At 40.1% G+C, this 15116-nt stretch overlaps 1 protein-coding gene across 1 annotated transcript in view; it reads right to left on the bottom strand.

Moving 5' to 3' along the window:
• TAF3 (TATA-box binding protein associated factor 3) overlaps positions 1-15116 on the bottom strand; it is a 152768-nt gene that overhangs the window by 130632 nt on the left and 7020 nt on the right. The window lies entirely within an intron of this gene.

Consider the following 15116-nt stretch of genomic DNA (forward strand, 5'->3'; position numbering starts at 1 on the left):
TTGGCGGGTCCGGGCTGGGGATTCGAACCCGCCACCTTAGGTGCACGTGGCTGGCGCCTTAGCCGGTTGAGCTATAGGTGCTGAGCCTAAAAAATGAAACTTAAAAACAAAAATTAGAGAGAATGAACTTGAACAGTACCCAAGGGTTAAGAACGCTTTCCCTCAAATTGTGTTGCATGCTAGTACCAGAAGATACAGATAAAGCATCTATTAAATTAGAAACATTATTTCAAATGAAAGGACAAAATATGAGTGTCATATGTTTTCAATGGTAGTGTAAGTTAATATAACACTTTTTAAAGAATTTTATTTTGTTTTATGTTTTTCTGAGACAGAGTCTCGCTCTGTGCCCTAGATACAGTGCTGTGGTGTCATTGTTAGCTCACAGCAACCTCAAACTCTAGGGCTCAAGGGATCTTCTTGCCTCAGCCTCCCAAGTAGCTGGGACCGCTGGCACCTGTCATAATCCCTATCTAATTTTTTTAATTTTAATAGAGATGGATTCTTGCTTTTCTCAGGCTGTTCTCAAACTCCTGAGCTCAGGCTATCTGCTCCCCTCAGCCTCTTGAAGTATTAGGATTACAGGCACGAGCCACCATGCCCAGCCAAGGAATTTTTATCAAAAATTATTTTTTTAAAAGTTCATCCTTTTAAACTTCGTAATCAAACTTTTTCAGCTCAACTATAAAAAGTAATCTAACATATCAAGAAAACTGTATGAATAAAAGTTTATACTGCAGTGTTATTCATATAAGATGAAAATTAGCAGGGGTCTCAATATTCATCACTAACAGACGGCCTATTATAGAGCCATTTAAAATGATGGTTATAAAGATTATATAGCAACATGCAATAATGTTCTTCATCTGTATTTCAGATGAGACTTCTCAACCTTTACTCTAAATCTGAACAAATAACTGCTATAAGGCAATATTCACAGATATTCACCAAAGTAAGCATTTCAGATAAAAATATCTAACACACTTGCACACCTCTGTATTACCACTCATCCAAGCAGATTCTTGCTTCCGCCCACACCCTATCACAACTACCAGGACCACCCAACCAAACCACTTCAGTCTGTTTAAACACTTCCTGTTCACCCTGACCCCAAGCGTTGCCTAGCAAAAAGAAAGTGGTTAATGTCTAGCATGTACGAGGTGAATTAATTAATGAAAAATGCAGTGTATAAAATTATATACAACAATTATGCTATGCTAAAATCAGCACTGCATGCACACACACATACAAACACAAACACACACAGATAACTGGAGGGTAATATCAAAATAATAATAGTGAACATGTTCCAGGGAAGTTTCTCCTTTTGTAGTTCCTGTAGTTTAACTAATTTTTTTTAAACAAAATGATCCCCCCTCAATTTTTTACTAAGCTAGTAAAAAAAAAATTATACTTTGAAATTTAACTCCAGTGAGCCTGCTAAGATACTGGCAGAATCATACATCCATTATGGCATTGTAAACTGATACAATTCTTTTGGAAAGCAATGTGTGATATCTGTCAAAAACCATAAATGTGTTTATAACTTTGACCTAAAAATTCCCACCCTGGGAATTTATCATAAGGAAATAATACAAAAGAAAAACATGCACAAAGATATTTGATGCAATACTGTAATACTTAAAAATACTAAAAATGCTCCCAAATAAGAGAATAGCTAGGTAAATTATAGTACACTCTTTAAAAAGTAGAAAATACAAAAAATACGCAGGAACAAGAAAATGTAACAAAGACTATTAAGTTAAAAATAAAGCAGAACAAAAATAACATTGAACAAAAAGAGCAAAACTAAGCTGTATTACTTAGTTCAACTAGGCAAATATTCTCTTTATAATAAAAGAGATGAGCACATTAAAAATAACAAAAGCTGCTGTGTTAGAATGAGGGAAATATGATAATTTTTGAAGTATCTTCTAATAGGACTTTGACAACATAATGTTTAAGAAAAATAAAACATGGAAGGAAAACTGGATAATAATGGTAATTATTTCAAATTTTTAAAAATAAAATCTAGAGTTTCAGAAAGGATATCAGAGGCCTTTGTTAAAGAAATTCTGCTTCAGATACAGAAGTTTTCTCAATGGAAATATTAAGTATATTTACATGAAGCTGTGCTAAAAAAGTTCCATAGAAGCTAAATTATGAATAAAATTGCTATTCTTTCTAAAACAAATCTTCAACAATTTAAAGTTATACACTTGGTCTCAAGATTTTAAAAACTTTCTTCGCATTTAATTGACTGTCCTTTAACACTAACAGAAAAGGAAAGAGTGCCACCTACTGAATTATAATCCCTTTCGTATTAAGAAAAGGAATCGACTTTCTTATTTATACTGCAGAATTTGAAGTCTCGACCAAGAATAAAATGAATGATCATAAAATATTACCAACAATAGAAAAGTATATTAAACATTATATTTGTACTGCGTAATATTTGATAAAAATGAATTAGAAATGTAAACCTAGTCTGATTACACAGGAGAAATGATCAATTAACGGGTGCTTTAATTGCATACCTTGCTCTATATTAAGCACAAAATATCAACAATTAATCTATACTGTAACATAAATTACCACAGTACTGTTCATAGTGAAAAAAAAGAGAGAGAAAGATTGGGGCTGGAGGGATGACATACTGACTGTGAGAGAGAAGTATTACTTTTTTCCTATAAAAGGTTAGATGCAAGTAACCATGTTTAAGTATTATTTAAAATAAAAAAAATCCTTACTATTTCTAAGGGTTCAGAAAAAGATGGAAAGTTACTTAAAAGTAGATCAAAAAGCAAAGGAAGAGAAATACAGAAACTAACAAGGTGACTGCAGCTCTGGTCACATCACTAGCGTTCACAAGGCTCTTCCTCAGCTTCAGAGACTGAGCTGCGATCTGTGCCACAGCAGTGCAGGTTCACGGGCATGGTAAACAGAGCCTCATTTAACTAGACTGCAGCAACGCCCCACACACACAAACTAAGTTCTACCAGGTCCACGGCACTTTACACAGCATGTCAGAATTGCCAGACTACAAATTGACATATTTATTGTGCTCTGTTTCTTCAGGATACTGCATGACAACCATTATACTTGGTACAGACATTTTTCTGGCACAAACTATAGATGTGGGCCTGCCCTCGAAGATCTTATCTAAGACCTGTAATATTATAACATTTATATTTATATCTCATTGAATTATAATGACAATTCCATGGAGATGATTATTCCCATATTTACAAATGAAGGAATTAGGGCTTGCCGAAGAAATAATAGATAAACGACACTTGGAAGAAAATTTTTAAGAAAGGCTTTAAATTCACATTTCAGTGAAATACCAAGTTATAAATCTCTGGCAGTCAAATATCCTGTGGCAGTAGTAAACATTAGGTATCACTGCGCAAACTGTTGTACGTATATAACTTTAAGCCCTAACCTAAAAAACTTAAGGTTGATATTTAATCTTTTGTAACAGGACTGGTTTTAGGCTTTTCCCAGGAATTCCGTTCTAAGAACTCAAAGAACATTAATGCAGTATCCTACCTTGCCCACCTGATGAATGTGAGCAGAGCCCCTGCCACCCCCCAGGACACAGGGCTTGGCCTGAGCACTCAACCGTCACCAGACCACCATGCACCCACTTTAAAGCAAGGGCATCTGCTGCCCTGCATAAGCAACAGAGTCCGTCCTGGGTCCCAGGTTCTTGCCATATTATGTAATCTTTTTAAAAAATAAACAAAAGGCTGTGTTAGAGCAAAGTCGTTCTCAACCTTCCTAATGCCGCGACCCTTTAATACAGTTCCTCATGTCGTGGTGACCCCCAACCATAAAATTATTTCCATTGCTACTTCATAACTGTAATTTTGCTACTGTTATGAGTCGTAATGTAAATATCTGATATGCAGGATGGTCTTAGGTTGTCACAACCCAGAGGTTGAGAACCGCTGTGTTACAGGATTCCCTGAGGGATACAGGGATGATTCTGAATTTTAACTCCAGGTTTATTTAGCCAGTGTGTTTAGATAGCTGATGACCCATCCGGTCTCCCAAGCTTGAAGTCTCAGCTCCTCTCTGTCATACCATCAACAGCTACACTTACCTACCACCAAATCCTGACCATTCAGCATCTCCCAAAGCTGGCCCTTCCTATCACCTCTCCCTGATGACTGCGACAAGCTGTAGCAACACTCTCTGCTGCCGATATCTCCTTCAGTCCACCCATCTTGGTACCAACAGAATTTACTAATTGAATCAGCTTATCTCCCCTACTTTAAAAATATCGATTAGGCCAGCATGGTGGCTCACACCTATAATCCCAGCACTCTGGCAGGCTGACGCATGTGGATTGCTTTAGCGGGACCTTTTCTCTACTAAAAATAAAAAAATTAGCTGGGTGCCTATACTCCCTTAGGAGGCTGAGGCAGGAGTTTGAGGCTGTGGGCTATGATACCACTGCACTTTAGCAAAGGAAACATAGTGTGACTATCTCAAAAAAAAAAATTCTTTTCAATTCCTAAGACACTTGATGTGACTTTATTGATTCAGAAACATAAAAACTTTAATTATAACATAAGAAATGTACTTTTGCTTTTATATATCCAGATATATCAAAGGAAAAAATATTTTGTAATGAAGAGACTTTTGGTAAAGTCCACTATAAACTATACTTTATCATATCTGTGTATGCTAGTAATTTTACTCTCTATTCTGAAACTGCTATCGCCACTTAAGGACTAATTTTGTTAGCTTGAATGCAAGGGAAAAGATACATATATTCTTTAAAAAAACCTAATTTTGGGGGGGGTCTTGCTCTATTACCCAGGCTGGAGTGCAGTGGTATAATCATAGCTCACCCCAGCATCAAACTCCTAGGTTCATGTCCTCTATCCTCAGCCACCCCACCCCACCCTACCCCATAAGCTGAGTGAGGCTATAGGTATATGCCTCCACAGCGGATTAACTTTTTATAAAATTTATTTTGTAGAGATGGGATCTCACTAAATGCCCACGCTGGTCTCAAACTCCCAACCTCAAGAAATCCTTCCATCTGGGCACCCCAAAGCACTGGGATTATGGGAGTGAGCCACAGTGCCCAGCCTGAGCATAGAACAACGAACAGAACCCGGTGACAGAGTTGCCCCACCAACACTCAAACACAGCGGATGGGGCAAAGCACCAGAGGCACAAGACCTGAGTGGAGTGAAGGGCGACAGGGAGATCTGAAGCGGGGGAAACCCCAGATGTCCAGCAGGCATTCCCTGGAAGCCAGAAGGCCAATCTGAGAGCAGTGGGTGACGCTGGGAAGGCGACTGGCACTTCAGGAACAGACAGCACAGCCGCCTGGATGAGATACAAGGGGCTGGGAAAGTCAGGCCCCGACTCCATCCTCCTGCTCTCTGCCCCACTGAGAAGACACAGCTGGGGGCAGAATCCCAGCTAAGCAGGAAAAGGAAAACAGACATTAAGGAAAGAGCCAGTGCAGGAAAACAGGGACAGAAAATCTCAGCAAGGAAGCTGCTGTGTTTTCAGACATTACACAAACACAACAGAAGAGGGAGTGCTGCGAAGGCTAAACTCCCCTGAAGCTCCTTCCAAAGGCTCAGCAAACTGTGTTCACATGCACAATTTCTATAAGGAAGAGGATTAAATACTCAAACAGCATCCCTACAGACAATGAAAGAGAAACACACTCAAAATAGACCAACACTGTAATGTTCTATTTTTAAATGATCTAAAAGACATGAAAGAATATAAATCAGAATTAGAAAAACTCAGAAAGGAGGTGACAGATTTCAAGAAAGTAGCTCTGTGGTCTGACAACATATGGTTCAATTACAGAACACGACTTTAATAAGATAGCATAAGCCAAAAAAAATTTTTACCTGTTCCAGTGATAACAAATGATGGCATGAATATCAATATGGTATGTATAACTTGGGATAAAACAAATGAACCATTATAAACTATTCCAATTGTATCATCTTTATTCCTGAAAACCAAAATTTTCAATATAGATAAAGTCTTTACCGATGTACCATAAAAAGTAAAAATTTTACAGTCCTGAATGTGAGTTGGAAATATCAGTATCAACTCCTGAGGTGGCCTATCTCCCACACACACAGCTACAGGTACATGCATCAGCGGAAGTATGTATTTATTTACTGTCTACAAACAGTGACCTATCAGGTTACAGTATGTCTCCCTAGGACCCAGATCATGTGCTTGAAATACCATTTCTAATGCTGAGACAATTGGATATCTGCATGTAGATGAATAAATTGAATTCATATCTCATACTATTCACAAAAATCAACTCAAAATGGATTGAAGGGGGCCAGATGCAGAGGCCTCCTGCCTAAATCCCAGCACTATGGGAGGCTGAGGAGGGAGGATCACTTGAGCTTAGGAGTTCAAGGCAGCCTGAGTAAGAGTGAGACCCCATCTCTACTAAAAACAGAAAAACTAGCCAGGTGTGGCGGCACATGCCTGTAGTTTCAACTACTTGGACGGCTGAGGCAAGAGGATCACTTGAGCCCCAGCGTTGGAGGCTGCTGTGAGCTATGATGCTGCTGCAGCCACAGACTTACACATACACCCTTAAGCTGTACAACTCCTAGAAGAAGAAAACAGAGGAAAAGCTACAAGACACGGGTTTGGGCAATGATTTTTTTGGACTTCTCCCCAAAGGGCAGGCAACAAAAGCAAAAATGGACACATGGTGTGACATCAAAATAAAAAGCTTTTGCACAACAAAAGGAACAACAGAGTAAAGACACAACCCACAGGCTGGGAAATACTTGCATGTCGTACATCTCCATCTCCTAAGGGTTAGCATCCAAATACAAGGTCCCGAAAGTTGCCCTCAAAGTCACCATACAGAGGGAAAATGGGAAATTGTAGCTAAATTTACCTTTATTTATAAATACTCATTACAAAATATTCTCTGTGTTGGCCACCTCTTTGTAAAATTTCATAAATATACGTATATTTATCTACAACTTCCCATTTTCCCTATGTATGGCAACTTCAGGGGCAACTTTTAAGACACTTGTATATAAGAAACTCAAAAAACTGTAGAAAGAAAATAAACCAATTAAAAATGAATAGACATTTCTCAAAAGAGGACAAACTGCCAACAGCTATATGACAAAATGCTCAACATCACTAATCTGTGGGGTAAACTCCCACAAAAATTAAATGAAATGTGCTTATTTAATTCTAGAAACTGAGGGAAAAGACTTGCGAGTATTATGTGCTTTTGTTGAGACCTAAGCGACCTGGGAAAACACAGTGAAGGCCTGCAGGCCAGGCCTAACAACCTCCTACAGGGAACCCCAACTGTGTAGTCAAGCCACTCTGCCAGATAAGGGTTGAAACGGCCCATCTGTGCAGAGGACATGACTCAAAGGTTGATGTGAGTGAAAAGAAAAACTCCATCGTAATGATGTGAGTAAAACATCCCATAGTAATTGCAGGGTCTCCAAATCATAAGAAAACAGTCATGGAGCCTGTTTCTTGGAAATTTAATTGAGTATATAGAAGAAAAAGGTTTTACTCCCCTGTTTATTTTAATCTTAACTTTAACATTAGAAGTCAGATAATGTATGGTTCTTTTAGGTCTTCAGAGAGGAACAGTCTGAGGCTAGCTTAAGATGGTTGTCTTACTTTCCTGGACTTTCTTTCTTTAGGCTAATCTTATCTCACTTTCCCAGACTTTCTTTCTTTTCTATACTTTAAGATAACAATTGAGGATATTAGGATTATTAATCAATGTGATATATGTGACTAGCTCCCAATAAAAGGGAGTGGAAAATAAAGACATTTTGCTACATGCCATCTCAAAGTATGTAGTCATTTCTTGCTTTCAAACAATTCTAGGAGCGAGCTTGCACCCATGGCCAAGCCGTCCTTCTCTCCCCGCGAGAAAGAACATCACCTAACACTAATCATAAGGGAAATGCAAATTAAAACCATAATAAGTTCTCAGTGCCTACCTGTCATAATGACTATTACCAAAAAGATGAAAGACATCAAGTGTTGGTATGGACGTGGAGACACTGGAATGCTCGTGCACTGCTGGTGGGAATGTTAGTACAGCCTTAAACTATATGGAGGTTCCTCACAAAACTAAAATAGAATGACCCTATGACCTAGCAATGCCACTTCTGGGATTTACCCAAAATACCCAAATCCAACTTTGGGTATTCACCCAAAATGTGAAATTAGTACACTGAAGAGGTTTCTGCTCTCCCATGTTCACTGCCACTTTATTCACAATAGCCAAGACAGGGCCGGGCGCAGGGGCTCACGACTGATCTCAGCACTCTGGGAGGCCGAGGTGGGCAGACTGCTTGAGCTCACAGGTTGAGACCAGCCTGAGCAAGAGTGAGACCTTGTCTCTAAAAATAGCCAGGTGTTGTGTCAGGCGCATGTAGTCCTAGCTACTCAGGAGGCTGAGGCAAGAGGATCACTTGAGCCCAAGTTTGAAGTTGCTGTGGTGCCATGGCACTCTACCCAGGGTGACAGCTTGAGACTGTCTCAAAAAAAAAAAGAAAGTCAGGAAACTGGTTATTCTGGGCAGGACAGAAGGAGCTGGGACAGGGGCTGAGCACACCATGGGATTCTGAGACAGCTGGTCAAGTTCTGTTTCTTGAACCGTGAAGTGGTTAAAAAGTATTAAACGTCCTTTAGGTCACCAATTAGAACCTGGTGATCTCAGGAAGGACTATGTCAGGCAAAGGATAGGAGTAAAAGCAGGATACCAGCGGCTTGAGAAAGAAACAGCAGAGGAGTCACAGATCCTCCGGCTAAGGCAGTGTGCTTCAGCCTTTTTTCTCTCACAGCACACCTGAACCTATAGTTAAACCTCTGTGGCACACTTAAATTATGTTCATCAAAAAAAATAAAAAAAAGAATATACTTACCATGCTTTGAACGTCTTTCATAAATAATTTAGTTAAAGATCTTTAAAATTTTTCATGGCACACAAGTTGGAAGTCACTGTTTAAAGAGTCCAAAGTGTCACATGAACAGATGGAGACAGACTCACGCCTGTTAAACAAGGTTTTTCTTGGGAAAAGGGAGTATGGGGAAGTGAGGAGATACTTTCATTTTATACTTAACATACTTGGGCAATAGATTTTTTTCAACAAGCTTTTTATTACTTCTGTTAATTTTTTCAAACCTGTAAGAGATTACTTTTTAAAAGGCTTCAAGGCTTGGTGCCTGTGGCTCAAGCGGCTAAGCCGCCAGCCACGTACAACTGAGCTGGCAGGTTTGAATCCAACCCAGGCCACCAAACAACAGTGATGGCTGCAACCTAGAAATAGCCAGGGTTGTGGTGGGCACCTGTAGTCCCAGCTACTTGGGAGGCTGAAGCAAGAGGACCACTTGAGCCCAGGAGTTTGAGGTTGCTGTGAGGTATGACACCACGGCACTCTACCCAGGGTGACAAAGAGAGACTCTGTCTCAAAAAAAAAAAAAAGGACGGCGCCTGTGGCTCAAAAGGGTAGGGTGCCGGCCCCACATGCCACAGAGGTGGTAGGTTCAAATCCAGCCTTAGCCAAAAAAAAAAAAGTACTAATATTGGTTCATTAATTATAACAATTGTTCTCTACTCATGTAAAATATTAACAATAGGAGAAACAGTAGAGAACATAAGAGAATTCTCCATACTATCTTTTCAATTTCTTCTATCATCCAAACTGTTCTAAAAAATAGCCTATTTAAAATTTTTTAAAAATAGAAACCCTAAAAGTGGCACTATCACAGTATCTTTACCAAGTTTAAGTTGAGCTTGGTAAGTTTCCTGCACTAAGTGAAACAGAGCACATGGCTTCTCTCTTTTCTTTCTGGTGAAAATACTCTGAACCCATCAGCAGACCACATGGAGGACCATCACTGATCAGGATCTAGTGGCCGCACTCTGAGAACTAAACAATGCCTTTGGCACAGGACACGGTACTATTTTCAGACATTCCTCAGCACAATAAAATAGGAAGCAAAAAATATGGTTTTGGTGTGAATCTGAAAATATGTATTGCAAGCTGGGGAGAGAATGTTCTTGGATAAAACACACTGGGTACCAGCCATCAGAACTCTAACAGTCCAAGCGAAAATGTGCATGTATAAAATATTTTCAAAGAGGTCTCAGTTCTAAACATATAACCAGATACAGGAGGCAAGAGACCTCTCCCTATCATCTCCTCCCTGCACCCTGCTCATAACCACACAGCTCCTCAGCCCAGGACCTCCCCGCCCCACCCAGCCATCCAGTTGTGTTCCCTCAGCTCCTAAGTATGCGGCATTAACACTGTTTGACACTTATTCTTTCTTCCAGGCTGGAGTAGAGTGGCAGGATCTTAGCTCACTGCAGCCTCAAACTTCTGAGCTCAGACGATCCTTCTGCCTCAGCCTCCAGAGTGGATAGAAGGACAGGTGGTCCCTGCCACACACAGCTTTTTATTTCTTCTTATTATAGAGTGACTTCAGACATGTATATTGCATTTAAATTCAAAAGTAAATTTCCCTGAGAGTGAGAAAGGACAAATGGGAAAAGAACTAACATTCATTTTTATGTGTTAAGAAGCACTGTCCTATTTTACAGAAACGTCTTATAAAAAATACCTCACTCAGTGCTATCACCAATATGACAGGTGTTATTATACCTATTCCAAAGTTCAGAAAGGGAGAGTGACTCTGAGTCACCCTTAACACCCTGAGGTCACACTCAGCCTCTGACGCTCCCATGCTCGCAGTGCTCCAAGTTCTGTGCCGCAGAAGACATTCAGATGCTTTCTGGACGTTCACAAAGTAGAATGATTGACACTAGGGGAGCCGAGCCCCACGGCAATACTTTACTAATGGTGTTTTATAACCAAAGCCTGCCCCTGTCTGGGGCTCTTCAGGAAGTAAAAGGAAAACACAGAGCTTGGCAAACAGTCTCATTATCAAAGCTGTTCACCTCTGTACCACACTTTGCACCATTAGCCAGAATACTAGGAACTCTCTAACATGCTGTACCCATGGGAGAAAAAAATTCAGATTATAAATGATTTATTAAGTTGACTTGTGTGGCTATATTAAAAAATATAACCACAGGACTGCATTTTATATCCTCTTCGCATGAATGGGGAAAGGGTTCTGATAAGCATCTTCCCGTACTGCCTATCACTTATTGCGTCCTTATGAACCACATGCGTATCTTACCAATCAGCAATATGCCTGCTCCTTAGACAAAGCATAAGTGTTTGCTGAAGACACTTGGTATTGTTCTCGAGGCTTATGTTATTTTCCTTTTAAAATGTGTATAATTTATATTGCAGAAAACTTTAAAGAAGATTCTCCTTTTGCTTCAAATAATCCAGGAAAAAAGCCCCCAAATTTATTGTAATATAGTGATTTCAGCCAGAAGTATCTAAAAATCACTAAATTGTCTTTCATGCTCCTTCGCTACCCAATATAAATCTGATCTTAGTTACATTTCCTTAGCAGTTTTACACATGGTAACTATAACACTTTAAGAGAATTTTGTTGTATAATATTTGTGGGTTATAAAAATAAAACAAGGGGAACCAAATGGTTAAGTGCAGATTATTATCAAAGTTCTAGCTTTGGTTTCAGGTAGTCAGTTGATTAGGGCTTATCACATAAACAAAACTAACTATAAATAAACGCAGGTCATGCATGGATCGATGATCAGCGTATGTCTGAACCAAGGATTAAGATTAATTCCTCCCTGCCAGCATGGTGGGGTCACACCTGTAATCCTAGCACTCTGAGAGGTCGAGGCAGGTGGATTGCTTGAGCTCATGAGCTTGAGACCAGCCTGAGCAAAAGCAAGACTCTGTCTCTACTAAAAACAGAAAAACTGAGGCAAGAGGATTGCTTGAGCCCAAGAGTTGGAAGTTGCTATAAGCTATGATGTCATAGCACTCTACCCAGGGTGACAGCTTGAGACTATCTCAAAAATAAAAAAAGATTAATTCAGGGGCGGTGCCTGTGGCTCAGTGGATAGGGCACCAGCCCCATATACTGAGGGTGGCAGGTTCAAACCTGGACCCAGCCAAATGGCAACAAAAAATAGCCGGGCATTGTGGTAGGCGCCTGTAGTCCCAGCTACTCGGGAGGCTGAGGCAAGAGAATGGCCTAAGCCCAGGAGTTGGAGGTTGCTGTGAGCTGTGTGATGCCACAGCACTCTACCCAAGGCAATAGAGTGAGACTCTCTCTACAAAAAAAAAAAGATTAATCCCCCCCAAAGGATTAATCCAATGTTGTCCATCAGACTCTAAATAGTTTTTAAAAACAGGAAAAAGAATGAAGTAATTTAACTATTAAATAGGTGGTGTGTAATAGGAGATAAAAAAGATAAGCAAACCACAAAACAGATCTAGAAAGCTCCCAAAGGCACAGAGAATATGGAGTAAAGTCTAAAAACCGGAGAAGACGGTAGTTCTGGCTCATTCAGGTGCCTTTGATAGTGCACATGAGTCTTGGTTGTTAAACCTGACCACCATCCACATCAATGACAGAAAACTCATGCTCCTTATCGTTGGTTCTAAGAATCACTGGCATCCCGTTCCTTACATGTCAGTGCAGGGTCTTTCCTTCCGTGTCTCCCTCTATAATGCCTTAAGCTGCCTCCCAGCATCTGATGACAGTTCGTTTTGATGACTGTACTACTTCTAAGCGGCCTTTCAGCTAAACATTTCAGAGCCATACAAAGATTATTCTGAGTGCAAGAAGACATGTCATAGATCAGTAACACTACTTGATGAAGATGTCTAGGATGCTTAACAAACCCTACTTAAGGACAAAAACAAAGAAGGAAATCCCAGGACCGCTTGGCCCTCATGGCTGTCCAAAAGAGAAAACCAGCTCTCCTCAGACCAGCGAGTGCCCAGGCCTCTGCGCAGGAACCCTCTTTACACCATGTTGCTATTTACACGCATTTGTTGCATGCGTTTCTAAAGCAAATAACTTTCTGTTTAGAGAAGTTGTTATAAACGTAGGTTTCTGAGATGAAAAATACTGACATTAGGGAATGAGGGGTTAAATAGAACAAGTTCACAAGGGAATATGAACAGTAAGATTTCCTCAAAGGTAATAAAGTCTACAAATATAAATATTTTCAAAGTGGGGGTGTGGGGACAGAACTTTAAGCCATTGTTAAGGGAAGTTAGGGATGACTGACATGTTAATAGTATCAGTATCCTCGGAAAGAAGGAGAAACCAGGAACTTCCGTAGGCAAGACCCTACAAAAGCTATCTGCATGCCAACGTTCAGTACATGTTCACAGGAGCCAAAAGGTTATTGTTCAATAACCCAAATGTCCATCGACAGGTGAACAGCCGAGTGTGGAACATTGATGTAATGTACTATTAGTCTGCCTTCAAAAGGAAGGAAATGCTGACAGAGGCTACAAAACGGACAAATCCTGAAGCCATTGTACTAAAGTGGAATAAGCTAGTCCCTAAAAGACAAATATTGTGTGATTCTTCCATCAGGGTAACTAAGTAGGCAAATTCATGGAGACAGAAAATGACTGGTGGATGCCAGAAACCGGAAGAAGTGGAGAATGGGGGGCTATTTTTCAAGAGGACCAAATTTCAGTGTAGGGAGATGATAAAGCTCTAGACATGGATGGTGGTAATGGTGGTGATACAATGTGTAGGTACTTTAATGTCCCAGAACGCCTAAGAATGGCTGAAATACTGCACAATGAGAACTGGGCGGGAAAAAAATAGTTAAAATAGCCCACTTTATGTTATGCATGTTTACCACAATTAAAAAATACATATAAATGGCCTGGTGCAGTGGCTCGTGCCTGTAATCCCAGCACTCTGGGAGACTGAGGCAGGTGGACTGCCCTGAGCTCACAGGTTGGAGACCAGCCTGAGCAAGAGCAAGACTCTATCTATAAAACATAGCCTGGCACTGTGGCAGGTGCCTGTAGTCCTCCCCGCTCTGAGAGGCTGAGGCAAGAGAATCGCTTGTGCCCAAGAGTTGGAGGGTGCTGAGAGCTATGACGCCACAGCACTGTAGCCAGAGTGACAAAGTGAAACTATCTCAAAAAAAAAAACCCCACATAAATAAAAGTTATTTCTGGCACCTTTTTCATTGTCCCAAAGTATACCTATGGTTTTTAATTGTTTTTTATAAAAGGAAAGAAATTAATTGCAACTTTTCTATTTTTTACAAGAAAAAGTATTTTGTACCTCCATCAGAGACCACAAATTACTTAAGTATCTCTTTAGATTCTGGTTGGTGAAGCTGATGATCAACGTGTAAAATCATGCAGAACAAAAGAACTCGGCAATGGATTGACCACTGTGCCTGATTTGCTATCATTTCATAAAGAAGACTGAACGAGAAACATCTCTCTACATCAGAGAAAACAGGTAAGCCTGTGTAATATCAGTGAATACGAACAACTCACTCACGGATCGTAGTAGAACGGCTCAGCTCACAGTAATAAAGAGGGGAGGAAGAGCAACCCCACTTTTCCTTTCCTGTTTCGAAGGTTTTCTAATTTACTTAATATCCCATTCTCTCACAATATGGCCTATTGAAAGACAGCGAAAGAAGGAAGTTGCTGACATTCTTTTCTTCCCTGTTTAAACCTGACAGAGGAGATAAATGCCTCATCAGATGCACCCTTGATTATGCCACCTGGTAATGTGGTAACGTCAGTTGCAAGTTTAGGAGTTCGAATAATTTTCAAGTAATAAGATATTTCGATTGCATTTCTAGAATTTACATGCTGGCACAACATAGAAAGCTAAGAGGAAAAGAATCACATAAAATAGTCACTACCACATGGAAAGCACAGGTAGTGAGAATAAGATGGAGTCTGTCAGGCTGGGGCCCACATGACACAGCTGGCCTAGTCTGGCCTAGTCGTTTTAGGTCCTAAGTGACCTTCACCTCCTGTCTCTCAGTCCTACCGTTTTGTATATTTAGCTCCCAAACCAAAGATGCCCACCCTGAATATTTTAGGAAGAACAATTTAAGAAACTGACTTCTGAATTAGAAGTGTTGCAATAGGTCATTGAGTTACGCTGATTATTATTTAAAATAAGGGTTAATGTGGTCTTTGCTTTAGAAG

This window comes from Otolemur garnettii, unplaced genomic scaffold (assembly GCF_000181295.1).
Source record: "Otolemur garnettii isolate 467f Iridium unplaced genomic scaffold, OtoGar3 scaffold00019, whole genome shotgun sequence".
Lineage (NCBI taxonomy): Eukaryota > Metazoa > Chordata > Mammalia > Primates > Galagidae > Otolemur > Otolemur garnettii.